At 47.8% G+C, this 13,332-nt stretch overlaps 1 protein-coding gene across 6 annotated transcripts in view; it reads right to left on the reverse strand.

Annotated features, from left to right (window-relative positions):
• LOC111158897 (mitogen-activated protein kinase 9) overlaps positions 1 to 12,840 on the reverse strand; it is a 51,463-nt gene extending 38,623 nt beyond the window's left edge. For 5 of the 6 annotated variants that reach the window (XR_002641387.1, XM_022521203.1, XM_022521204.1 and 2 more), the window contains exon 1: positions 12,783 to 12,840. The gene's annotated coding sequence lies outside the window, so the exon portion shown is untranslated. Of the gene's footprint in view, positions 1 to 10,417; positions 10,470 to 12,782 lie in introns of those variants that run through there. The other variant, XM_022521202.1, reaches the window with a different exon arrangement.
• Between the last annotated feature and the right edge of the window lie 492 nt (positions 12,841 to 13,332).

Genomic DNA, 13,332 nt, shown 5'->3' on the forward strand with positions numbered 1-13,332 from the left:
AATAAGCTGATTGATAACAAGCCTAAATAAAGAATTTAAATTGAGTGAACAGTTTCTCCAGCTGACCACTCCTTCACTCCTGTTTCCCAGCTTTTTTTTTTTTTTTTTTTTTTTAAATACCAATTCTCAGGGCAGTGGCTGAGCCATCTGGGCTCCAGGCCTCTGCGCCATGGAGCCATCGAGGCAGAGAGACATGGGTCCTGACCTGCTTTTCAGAGTGGTCATTTGGGAAGCTGAGAGAGGGATGGCTTGGAGTGGGCAGGACTGAAGACAGGGAGACCTGGCAAAACAGGACAGGGTTGTGGCCGGTGTGGACGAGAAGGGAGCACACGTCTTGGAGGAAGCATGTACAAGACCTGGAGAAGAGGGGAAATCAGGCGAAGCCGCTGGAGGGAGGCCGGGCGCGCAAGCGGTCTGCGAGTCTGGCTTCGGACAGGTAAACCGCAGTGCCAGAGTGATGAGCAGCAGGACAGCCACAAGCTGCTGCAGATCTCCAGGACCCCTCCTCCGTCCTTCATTCTAGGACTAAAGCCTCCCTGTTCCAGCTGGACAGATGGCCACCCAACTAGCCATGACATCTGGCTGCATTCCTGGCAGCCAGGTGTGGCCAGATGACCAGCTTTTGGCACCTGAGGGGTGAGCAGAGCGACAGCATTTTTCTTTTCTTTCTTCCTTCTTAAAGAAAGCTGCCTGCTATCCAACATATCTTTCTCCGCCACTGCTGGTAGGGGGAACAGCTGTCATCGACCCAGATATGGAAGTCATGTGCCTTAGAGGGCAGAGCCACCCACCAGCCAGAGTCCCGAATGACCTTGCAGCACGGAGCCGCCCCCCACTGTGGCCCACCTGCTGGCTCGGAGGCTGGCACAAACGTCCCCCTCCACCCTCGATGAGCAATCCCGAGTTCTCTCTTCTCTGCTATAGCTGCTGGGACCTGTGTTCTGCCTGCCACGCTCTTGGGTTAGCTTTTGTGTATTTGGGGAGAACATTACATCATCAGGTTTGAGGATGGATAGATTTTCATCTCAAGATTTAAAATAATTTTTAAATTAAAGGATGTTGCGCTTAGTAGACAAAAACAAACAAAAAAACCCCACACAAACAGAAGAGAGAAGCTGTCAGAGCCACCTTCTCTGTCAACCTTGGGCTCCGTGAGCATGAGAAAGCCCCTCGCGGCAAGCCAAGACAGCCGGTAATTTAGTTGTTAATGAAATCAACTCTGTTGAGATTCTATTTCAACAAAATGGACATCACCTGGGTTTTAGAAGACAGTTTACAAATTGGGAAGTGTACGAGTTCTTCATACAACCACATTATCAACACACTGAAGGTGCAGTCACTGCCTTCACTTCCCTTGCCGGTGGGCACTGGTTCCTCCCGTGGGCTCCCGCAGTAGGACCCAGTCCCCGCCCACGCTGCTTCTGCATGGTCACGCGGTTTCAGCAGGTCTGCCTGTGTCTCCCTCCCCAGCCAGGGAGCACCTCTAAAGCAGGAAAGGTCTGTCTTCCCTCTCAAACATTGAGAAATTTAAGGAAGTGTCCGGTGTCTACCATGATCCACTGAAAAAGCTCCTTGGGGACACAAGGGACACACTCTGCTCCTTGGGGGACATGGGGGACACACCCTGCTCCCTGGGTTCTTCAGACCTGTGCGTGCTGGGTGGACAGCTCAAGGGATGGAGTTGGCCCAGCCTTTGCTAAAGGCGTCTGGTTCATGTCCATGCCCTTCTCCCTTCACCACGCTGCTTCAATGAATCCTTGTTGAACGAAATGCTCTCATCTAAAATCCCTATTGGTCTAAGACTGAGGACTCTTGCAGAATCCCCTCTAGGAATTCTGGAGTAAAATCGACCCACTCTACAGATAAATGTGGGGTAGGAGGAACATTCCTAACTTGTTTAGAGCCTAGAATAAGAAATGCTTTAAAAAAATTCACTAGAATTCCTCTAGATACATGCAATTCAACTACTGTAAATACGATATTAATGTCTGAGTCCTATGGGGACATCAGCTACCATTCACTGAGACCTCCCCACACTTCATGGGGGCCTCCTGTGCACCAAGGACAAGGTAAAGGTTATTAAGAGGGCACTAGCCAGACTGTCCCTTTCCTCGAATGGCCAAGAGCATAATCATCACACCACCTAGGAAGTATCCTAGGGGTAGAAGTGGGACCAAGGGCAGGGGCCCAGCACAGTGGTGTGTTGCGGGGCAGCTAGGGAACGAGCAGAGAGCATGTGCGAGTGAGATATGGCTGTCAAGGAAGGTTTCCAGGAGGAGTCAAGACGAGCACAAGTCTGTTCACAGTATCAACCCAGGGTTGCAGGAACAGGCCTTCTCCATCATGCTTCCAAGCACTGTAAGTTAGCGAAACACTTTTGGTGAGGAGAAGACATACTATCTAATGAAAAATTTAAAGGCATGTGACTCCTAACCTGGCAACTACTGTCCTATACATGTATTGGACAAAAATGTATGTTGGTGGCACTTCCTATAACTGGCAAAAAAAAGGAGAAATAACCTCAAAGGTACACTTGGAATGAGTGACTAAATTATGGCATGAAAGCACAATAAAGTGATTAAAAATAATGCAGGGACTTTGTGTACTGAAAAGGAATGATGTCTAAGAAACCTTAAGGCAACAAAGTTGAAGAATGCACGTAGTAAATGCCAGTCTGTGGGAAGGTTCCCGTGCATGCGCTCGCACACACACAATACGTGAGCAAGTGCAGAGATGAAGGGGGAAATGAGACTCGCTCTTCCCACGGTAACTTTCTGTGGGTTTTTAAATTTTTTTTTATTTTAGTCATGCACATATTTCACATTAAAACAAATAAACAAATTAAACCCTTTTAAATGAAAAGCTGAGACCTAAATGTAGGGTTGGTTTGGGGCAGCTGAGGCCAGAGGCAGGAGAGTGGGCCAGGCTGTGAACTGCAGGTTATAAACAACCCCCTGCCCTCTGCCCCTCTCTGCAACCACTGGGGGAGCAGTACCGCCCCTACTCTGTAGACAGGGCAAGAGCTAGGAGACAGTGAGGAAGCAGCCCAGATCCCCAGCTGGACAGCGGCACAGCCTGGGTCTCAATTTAGGTGTGTCTGATGACACTATTTCTGTCCTTCCCAATACCCTGTTCTAATTAATATCTCTCTCGCTGTATTTAGAAAGTAAAGTGAAGTGACCAAGGGCTGGTCAGGACCAGGCCAGGAAAAAACACAGCCCTTTATGTCGCATCCTGCTGGCTTCGTTCCACCAAGACACTTTCTTCTGATGATGACGACGAGTCAGTCGCCCTCACACTCAGGCCAACCTTCAACCACACAAATGGTTCAGGACACCCACAACATGCAAGATCTAAATTAACCAACTGCTGCAGTTAAAAGCAGATTTTCACAATCACCCTCTTGGTTTCAATACTTGCTATTGACGTTTTCAACCAAAATATTCTTTTTTCCTCCTTAATTCTTAACCAAAACGGCAAGTGCAACAACTTCACTTTCTTTGATAATCAGGAGCCTTGCAGCATCTCAGAGTCATCGTTCTGGATGTCAGTTCTTAAACCATACTACAAATTATGATAAAGGACGACATTCATGTTTGGTGATCACAGCATCCCTGAAGGAAGGGTCCGTTGAGGTCTCCTCCCCACAGGCCCCCTGCAGGTACCAGGGCCTGTCCTTTGCCCCTCCCAGGCCCCAACTCCCTGCGCTCTGATTAGGGCGTTCTCAGTTCTTCCTCACCATGGCAACCACCCAAGTGCCTTCCCCGCCTCCATTCCTGCTACCTCCAAACCACTGTACACATGCCATTTAGAAAGGGAGATCTGCCTGCATAAAAAACTACATGGGGCACCTGGGTGGCTCAGTTGCTTAGGCATCTGCCTTCGGCTCAGGTCATGATCCCAGGGTCCTGGGATCGAGTCCCACATCAGGCTCCCTGCTCAGCAGAGAGCCTGCTTCTCTCTCTCCCTCTGCCCCCCACCTGGTCATGCTCTCTCTCTCTCAAACAAATAAATAAAATCTTAAAAGAAAAAAACTGTACACAGATTTCACAGCACCTACACTTTAACATTTTAAAACACTAACACCCACATTTCAACACTGAAAACAACTCAGGTGTCCTTGAGTGGGTGAATGGTTAAGCAAAGTGCTGTCCATCCATGCTACGGAACACAAGAGAACACAGTCAGCAAGAGAAATGAACCAACCACCGATACCCTTAGCAACCTGGGTGACCTTAAGGGCATTATCCTTAAGGGAAAAAGCCCATCTCCAAAGGGCCACACAGTATAATTCCATTCACACAACATTCTTGAAATGACAGAATTACAGAGCTGTACACCAGATTAGTGGCTGCCAGGGTTATGAATGGTGGGGACGTGTGTGTGTGTGTGTGTGTGTGTGTGTGTGTGTATGGGGTAGCACAGGGGAGATCTCTGGGATGAGGAAACTGTTCTGTATCTTGACTGTGGTGGGGATGTTTATACCGACCTCTGTGTGTGACAGAATGCCCGAGAACCGTATGTACACACTACCAGTGCCACGTTCCTGGCTTTGGTCTTGTGCTGCAGTTATGTAAACATGCAGCCAATGGGGAAAACTGGGTGGAGGATGCACAGGAACTCTGTACTATTTTTACAACTTCTTATGAACCTAGATTTCAAAATAAGGAGTTAAGAGAGGGAGAGAGAGAGAGAGACAGAGAAAGAGAGATTTGCTGAACATGTGCAGTGGTCATACTGCTCTCTGGCTTACATTCCTTTGATGGTGACCCGACTGCCTGGAGAGCACATTCCAATCCCTAGTGCAGCGGAGGAGCTCACAGGGCCCGTGGCCCACTCTCAGGCAATAGGGAACCACTGGAGATGCTGGCTGACGCCCCGGCTCCCGTGCACCTGCGGGCCTCTTCCTGAGCTGTTTCATCTGCCTGCAGTGACTTCCCTCCCCATTCTGTCCTCCTGGCCAACCTTCATCCTCCTTCAAAGTCTAGTGCACGCGCCTGCTTCTCTCCCACGCTGTCCTCGGCAGCCTCTCTCTTCTAACGGTGCTGGGCATGCCCCCGTGTTTGGCACCACAACCTATGTTCCTCTTCTATTGCACTGCACATCTATCTCCACTTCTGCTCCGTGAGCTCCTTCAGGGCAGAAAATGTGTCTGATTCACTTCCTAATCCTCTACTAATTACATCCTGGGTGCCCAGTAAATGTCTGTTAAAGGCAAAGCTAAGTGGGAGAAGAAATCCGGTGGGGCAGTGAGGTGGTGTGGTTAGCATCAGTGCTCTGGAGTCGGAGGGCAGGCTCCTGGGCAGACTCCACCAAAAAACTGTTAGAACGGAACAAATTCTGTCAAGACGCAGAATACACAGGGTGCCTGGGTGGCTCAGTGGGTTGGGCCTCTGCCTTCGGCTCAGGTCATGATCTCAGGGTCCTGGGATGGAGCCCCGCATCAGGCTCTCTGCTCGGCAGGGAGCCTGCTTCCTCCTCTCTCTCTGCCTACCTCTCTGCCTACTTGTGATCTCTGTCTGTCAAATAAATATAATCTTAAAAAAAAAAAGATGCAGGATACACACTCAACACACAAACATCTTTTGCGTCTCTATGTGCTGGTGAACTCTCAGAAAGAGAAATTAAATGATGCTTTCACAACTGCATCAGAAAGAATAGAATAACTTTAAACAAGGAGGTGACAGACCTCTATACGGAAAACTTGAAGACATTAATGGAAAAAATTAAAGACACAAATAAATGAAAGATATTCTGTGTTCATGGACTGGAAAAACCAGTATTGTTAAAATGTCCATACTTCCTAAGCAATTTAGAGCTTCAGTACAATTCCTATCAAAATTCCAGTGGCACTTTCCGCAGAACTAGAACAAATAATCCTAAAATTTGTATGGAACTACGGAAGACACTGAATAGCCAGAGCAATTTTAAGAAAGAAGAACAAAGCTGGAGGCATCATGCTCCCTGATTTCCAAGCTATAGTAATTAAGTATTATAAAGCTATAGTAATTAAGACAGTATGGTATGGGCATAAAAATAGACACATGTGGGCACCTGGGTGGCTCAGTTGGTTAAGCAACTGCCTTCGGCTCAGGTCATGATCCTGGAGTCCCAGGATCAAGTCCCACCTCAGGCCCTCTGCTCATCAGGGAGCTGGCTTCTCTCTCTGCCCCTCGCCCTCTTCATGCTCTCTCTCTCTCTCAAATAAATAAAATCTTTAAAAAACAAAACAAAACAAAACAGACACATGTATCAATGGAACAGAACAAAAAGCCCACACATACATGGTTGATTAATTTATGACAAAAGGAGCTGATGATATACAACAGGGAAAGGACAGTCTCTTCCATAAATGGTACTGGAAAAACCAGACAGCCACATGCAGAAGAATGAAACTCAAACACTCTTACACTACACACAAAAATTAACGTAAGGCGGATTAAAGACTTGAGTGCAACCATAAAATACCTAGCAGGAAAAACAGGCGGTAAGCTCCCAGACAGCGGTCTTGACAATGATTTTTTTTTAATACTGGCACCAAAAGCAGGAGCAACAAAGACAAATATAAACAAGTGGAACTATATCAAACTAGAAAGCTTCTGTACAGCAAAGAAAACCATCAGCAAAAGAAAAGGCAACCTACAGAATGGGGGAAAAAAATTGCAAATCATATAGCTGATAAGGGGTTAATATCCAAAATATATAAGAAGCCCAAACAGGTCAATGGCAGAAAACACAAAACAACCAAGGCACCCAGTTGACTAAGTGCACTGAATGTCCAACTCTTGGTTTTGGCTCAAGTCCTAATCTCCGGGTCATGAGATCAAGCCCTGCGTGGGGCTCCACACTCAGCCAGGAGTCTGCTTAAGATTCCTTCCCTCTCCCTTGCTCTCCCTTTCTCTCCACTCCTCCCTCCCACCCTTGCTCACGCATGCTCTCTCTCTAAAATCTTAAACACACACACACACACACACACACACACACACACACACACACACAAACCCCACGAATAATCTGCCTTAAAGAATGGGCAGAAGATCTGAACAGTTTTCCAAAGAAGACATAGAGATGGCCAGCAGGTACGTAAAAAGATGCTCAAAAGCATTAATCATTAGGGAAATGTAAATCAAAACCACAGTGCAAGATCACCTCAGGCCCACGAGAATGGATAATATCAAAAAGACAAGAAATGACAAGTGCTGGAAAGGATGTGGAGAAAATGAAACCCTTGTCTCTGTTGGGGGGAATATTAACTGGGGCAGCTCCTATGGAAAACAGTTCGGAAGCTCCTCAAAACATTAAAAAATAGAACGACCATTTGATCCAGCAATTCCACTTCTGGATATTTATCCAAAGAAAACAAAAACACTAACTTGAAAACATATACACACCCCCATGTTCACTGCAGCATTATTTACAACAGCCAAGATATGGAAACAACCTAGTGTCCATCAGTGGGTGAGTGGATAAAGAAGATGTGGTTTATATACCCATCGAATATTACATAAAAGAACGAAATTTGCCATTTATGACAATATGGACAGAACTCAAGGGTATTGTGCTAAGTGAAAGAAGTCAGACAGAGAAAGACAAATACTGGGGCACCTAGGCAGCTCAGTCGGTTAAATGCCTGCCTTCAGCTGGGGTCATGATTCCACGGTCCTGGGATCAAGCCCATGGTCAGCTCCCTGCTCAGTGAGGAGTTGGCTTTGCCTCCTTCTGGCCCTTCCCCTGTTCATGCTCTCTCTCAAATAAATAAAATCTTAAAAAAAAAAAAAAAGACAAATATTGTATGATCTCTCTTATATGAAGGATCTTAAAAAAAAAAAAAAAAAAAATGAAAATGACCAACCTTATAAAGAGAATAGATTGGTGGTTGCTAGAGGTAGGGTTAGGTAGGAGAAATGGGAAGGGGGCAAAAAAGTAAAAAGAAAAAAACACATATTACTCTCTTCTAAATTATAGTATACAGACTTAAGATTTAGAGTAAATATTTCTTATAAGAATTGTCAAAATAGCTGTCTGGAATAGGGTTTCTAGATTTTCTCTTTAGATACTAAACTGTAACATGTAATAGCACAATAAAGATACCTATTTAAAAAATGATTGGGACTCTGGGGTCAGAGGGCAACAGGCCTGCCACTTGGCTGGACGATCCTGGACTACACTCATCTGTAAGACAGGGATGAGCATTGAATCAACCTCAGGGGACAGTGATCACAGAACCCAGCACAGGGCAAGGTCTCAAAGTCAGCTGACATTAGGACAGAGATTATCACACCCGTTCTGTTTACTGCTCCCCCCCACCCCACCAAGTCTGCATTCTGAAAATGTGAACTAAAATCTGCTAAGGGGGAAAGCTGATGACACGGTCATTACTGGGTTGTGCAGAGGTTGTGCCTGGCAGGGGACATCTCAGGACATTTGCTGAAGACACCTGCTTCCTAAGAGGTGCTGTGTTTCTGAGAGTCTAGTTAGGAGTTGGTGAAACAGATTTTGATTTCAGAATCAGAGCTGGTGGATTTATTACTTGGGCTGCACCCTCAGCCCAGATATGTTAAAATCAAACTAATAGCAGCATTGGTTGAGCTACACAATACTTAAAATGTCCAATGAATTAAATCACTTACAGATCTGTACAAATACAAATACATACGCACACATATATAGTGTTTTTTAAAGGAAGTTCTTTTAAAAGCGTTCATTCTTTCTCATTCTTAGCATCATTGTGGGGGAGGGAGGATAAAATTGTTTTTTAAACAAATCCCCAAGTTTCTCCTATCCCAGCCTATGAAAAGACAAACTTCAGGCATATACTAAAAGGTGTTCACTCTGTTCTTTCTCCTCATAGCCAAAAAAATTCATTTATAGAAACACTTCAAATTACAACTTCAGAATAGGCAAGAACCCATTTAACATAAAGGCAGTTAATATTAATGGCTCATTTCTAAGAAAAAGAGAACTATCTCATTTGTTATCCATGTGTCCTTGGAATCCATTTTGACTATCTCTGAAAAGTTTTAGAGTGTGTAATCCTTGTGAAGTAAAATTAGCTGAGGGCAGGGGGGTGGTGAAATAGTTTATGGGACCAAACCAAAAAAACAAACAAACACATAAAAAATCTCAAATACATTAAATAAAATCAAATTTGTTGAATTTCACCTTCAAATATTTAGTAAACTTCTTTAACTATAAAAAGTCCTATGTTAAAATGGTGATTACTCTTGCTCATTATTTTTCTATTAATTTATACCCCAGCGTTTACCAAAGAGGATTTGAGGCATCCATTACAAATATTTTAAGTGGCAACTCAAAGGCCAATATAAAAATCTGAAACAATGAGCCTTTGTTGTGCAAAATATATATAAACTTTCCTCTCAAATAATACAACCCTTAATGAATCAATGGGTCTAGGCACTGAGCATCTGCCTCTAGAGCAAAGAGAGCACCCCACCTGGGACATCCTAAATCTGAACAAGCCACATCTAGATTCAACTACGAATTTTCAGGAAAGACAGAGAAACATGATAAATTACATTGCAGAAATGCAGTGCATAAAACGCAACGATGGAAATGCGACAGAACTACCAACTGCTTCAACAAATCAACTCCCAGGAAAAATGAACAAACAAAAAAAAATAGAGGGGCAATCTACAAGTTAAAAGAAACTTAAGAGATGTACCAACCAATCACAATGTATGGACCTCATCTAGATCCTGATTCTAATGAACAAACTGTTAAAGAACCACAAAACGTATGGGGCAACTGGAAATGTGAACATTGACTGGTTATTTGAGTATATTAAGGCATTACTGTGATTCCAAGTTTGAAAGAGTCCTTACCTTTTAAAGATATATACTCAAACATTCATGGATGAAATGACATGACATTTAGGTTTCTCTTGAAAATAGTATGGGGGGTGCTGGTGAAAGAAGATGGGCCAGGAGTTGGTAACTGTGGAAGCGGGTTACTATCATTTAATTTTGGTCTGTGTTTGCAAGTTCTCATAATAAACAGTTAAAATAAAGAGGGACCTGGACGCCTGGGTGGCTCAGTGGGCTAAGCCGCTGCCTTCGGCTCAAGTCATGATCTCAGGGTCCTGGGATCGAGTCCCGCATCGGGCTCTCTGCTCAGCAGGGAGCCTGCTTCCCTCTCTCTCTCTCTGCCTGCCTCTCTGTCTACTTGTGATCTCTGTCAAATAAATAAATAAAATCTTTAAAAAAAAAAAATAAAGACGGACCTTGAAACTAGTTGACGCAATCACAAAAGGCCAAGTACAAACTTAATTATTTTCAAGAAAATGATGTAACAAAAAAAGTCATCTTAATCCGAGGAGAAGTCTAGCTACATACTTAAACCACAAATAGCTGCCCCGACTGCCAAATCAAGTGTTAAGAAAATGTGGTTTCTGTTTTACCTCATGCATCACGAAAACAACTGCTTCACTCGCTGTTAATTGCTTCATCTGGCACTTTTCTTTATCCAGAAAATTAAGAACATTTTATTTTAAATAGACAAATTGAATATGCCCTCCAACACTTATTTCAAACACATTTTAATCCTGGCGTCGCAAACATGAAATCCTCAGGAATATCAAAGCTCTCCAGAGAAGACTATGCCATAATAGGATTATCTTTAACCCTGCAGGATCCTTTTGGGAAAAAAAAAAAAAAAAAAAGAGGGGGAGGATTAAATGGAGGCAAACACCTAGATTGGATGTTGTTCTTTCAGAACAAATTAAAAGCCAAAAGAGAACAGGGAGAGTGAGGAACCCAGGAAAGGATGCTTTTCTGGGGAGAGGCCTGGGTTCAAATTTCACTTTCCAAGCTGCGTGCTGTGAAGCTCACTGCTGGAACTCTGTGAGCCTCCACATCCGCCTCTGCAGAAATGGGTTTCACAGCTGCTACTCAGGGGGTCACCAGAGACAATTAAGTGAGAGTACCAGAATAAACAAACAGGGCCCCACTCCCCTGGCCTTGGGCTACCTTTCCCGCTCTGCCCTCCTACACACCCTGCCCTGGAGATCCAACAGTCTTGCAACCAAGCTAAATGGATTTTGCATGGCTCAGAGCACTGAATTTTTTTTTTAAATTAGCTACTGCCAACACTTGAGAATCAGGAGCATAGGAATACAAGGTAGAGTTCCGACTTCTTTCTTAAGATTGCCAGGTGAGGTCTGGTTTTCCAGTGTCCACACCACCCTGCCGGCTAACTCCTGAGCCCAGACTGGCCTAATGTCCTTCCTCCACCCTGCCCTTTCCCCCCATTCTGTGCCTCTCCCTGCTTGGCGAATTTCTCTTCAGGGTCCAACTCTAGCACCACCTGTCACTTCCTCCACATTTCCACAGAGGAGCCCCTCCACTACACTCCATCACACTGTCCTGGCACTAACCTGTCCATGTATCTGCCGCCTCTACTGGGCTCTCTGGAGGAAGGGACCCTGTTGCTATTGCCTTTGTGTCCCCAGGGCCGAGCAGAAAGCCTGACCTAGATAATGCAGAGTTCGGTAACTGCCTCCCGAACATGTGGCAGGAAATTAGAGCTAAAATATCACAAAAATGTAAAATTTCATATCACAGCTTGTTCTGACAGTTACCAAATAAAGGGGTCAAGGACATTAAGATGTTGTGCAAAACGAGAACAAGCTTCCATCTGCTTACATATTTCACAAGTTAGTCAAGTCACTAAATAAACTGACAAAGCAGAAGCAACAGCAGGCAGGGTCATTCATTCGTTCACTGAATTGGTATCACTGAATTCTCACTGTGTGCCTTCTAAGCACCGGGGACAACGCAGGGGACAAATCAGACAACTACCTGTTTTCAAAAAGCTACATCCTAGTAGGGGAAACAAAATCAACAGACACAGCCGTTTCAACCCAGAGGCAAGGCTAGGCAGAAAACTGAACAAAATAATGAGAATGACTAAGGGGGGAAAGAGAGCGGTCAAGGAAGGCCTCCTGGAAAATGAGACATCCGACCAGAAGGAGCCAGTTGTGCAGAGATACGGAGACAGCTCCAAGCTTTGGAAACGGAAGTGCAAAGGTCCTGAGGTAAACAGGGCTGCGCCGTCAAGGTATGAGAGACGATGGGTGGGACTGGAGGGCAGTGTTCCGGGTGGTGGGAGTGGTGGGGAGGTGGGCAGGGCCCGCTCTGGCACTGCTAGGCACTGAAGGTGCAATGACTAGGCACTGGAGGAGCGCGGGGATGGGGGTCTCTGGGCGGAAGGGGACAGGGTTCCTGCCCTACTCACACCAGCATGGGGCAGGATCCCGCCCAATTTCCCCGCAGACGAGCCCGGGCTCCCGCTCCAGCGCTTTCACACACATTGACACAGCCGGACAACAACCTTGTCCAGAACGGGAGACATTTCCCCACCTTCCCTAGGGGAAAGCAGAAGAACCTCGAGGGTCGCGGGAACCAGACTCGGGGTCCTGAGCATCCCCGCGCGGGTATGCCACTGCGCGCCCCTCAGTCCGGAGGGATGGCGTCCACGGACCCCGCCGCACGTCTGCCCGAGCCAGGCCAGGGAGCGGGCCCGCAGCCCCTGGCTGCTGACAGCCGGACGGGAGGGGGCGACTGCGGCAGCCGGGAGGGCAGGGGCGGCGGCCAGGGCCGCCTGCGCCCCCACAGAGCCCGGCCAGCTCCGCAGCCCCCAGCCCCGCGCCCCCGCGCCCCCCAGCCCTGCAGACTGCGGCCGCGCAGCCCTCCCACCGCCCCTTCCCCGCGGGGCCCGCTCGAGCAGCCCCCGCCAGGCCTCTCCCGCCCGCCCGCCGGGCTCACCTCGCCTCCCAGCCGCCGCGCCAGGGGGAGAGGGCGGGCGGGCGGACTGGCGGCGCTGCGCACTGGCAGCTCGCGGCTCCGCTGCCGGGGGCTCGGCCAGCCAGCCGCCCCGCCCCGCTCCGCCCCGCCGCCGCCGCCGCCGCAGTGGGTGTGAGGGGCGCCGGGGCGCTTCGACCCTTCCGGTCCGGCTCTCTTCTCCTCCGCCGCCGCCGCCGCCGCCGCCGCCGCCGCGGCGCCCGGCCTGACCGACCCGCGCGCTCACCAATCAGCGCGCGGAGAGCCGGGCAGGCGCGGCCAATCGCGCCGGGGGGCGGGTCGTGAGGGGCGGCGTGGGCGGGGCGAAGGGCGGAGCCGGAGTCTCCGTGCGGGGCTCGGCGCGGCTCGGCGGCGTTCGGCGCGCGGCGGCCGCGCAGCTGCGCTGGCCTGTGCGGGGCGCCCTTTGGATCCGACCGCGCGCGGAGTCAGCCATCCCCACCACCCGGCACGCGGGAGCCGGGAGGCTGCGGAGAGGGCCTACGGGCGGACAGAGAGCCGGGCGCTCCGGGCGGCA

This window comes from Enhydra lutris, unplaced genomic scaffold (assembly GCF_002288905.1).
Source record: "Enhydra lutris kenyoni isolate GAN:26980312 unplaced genomic scaffold, ASM228890v2 scaffoldscaffold64, whole genome shotgun sequence".
NCBI classification, from domain to species: Eukaryota; Metazoa; Chordata; class Mammalia; order Carnivora; family Mustelidae; genus Enhydra; species Enhydra lutris.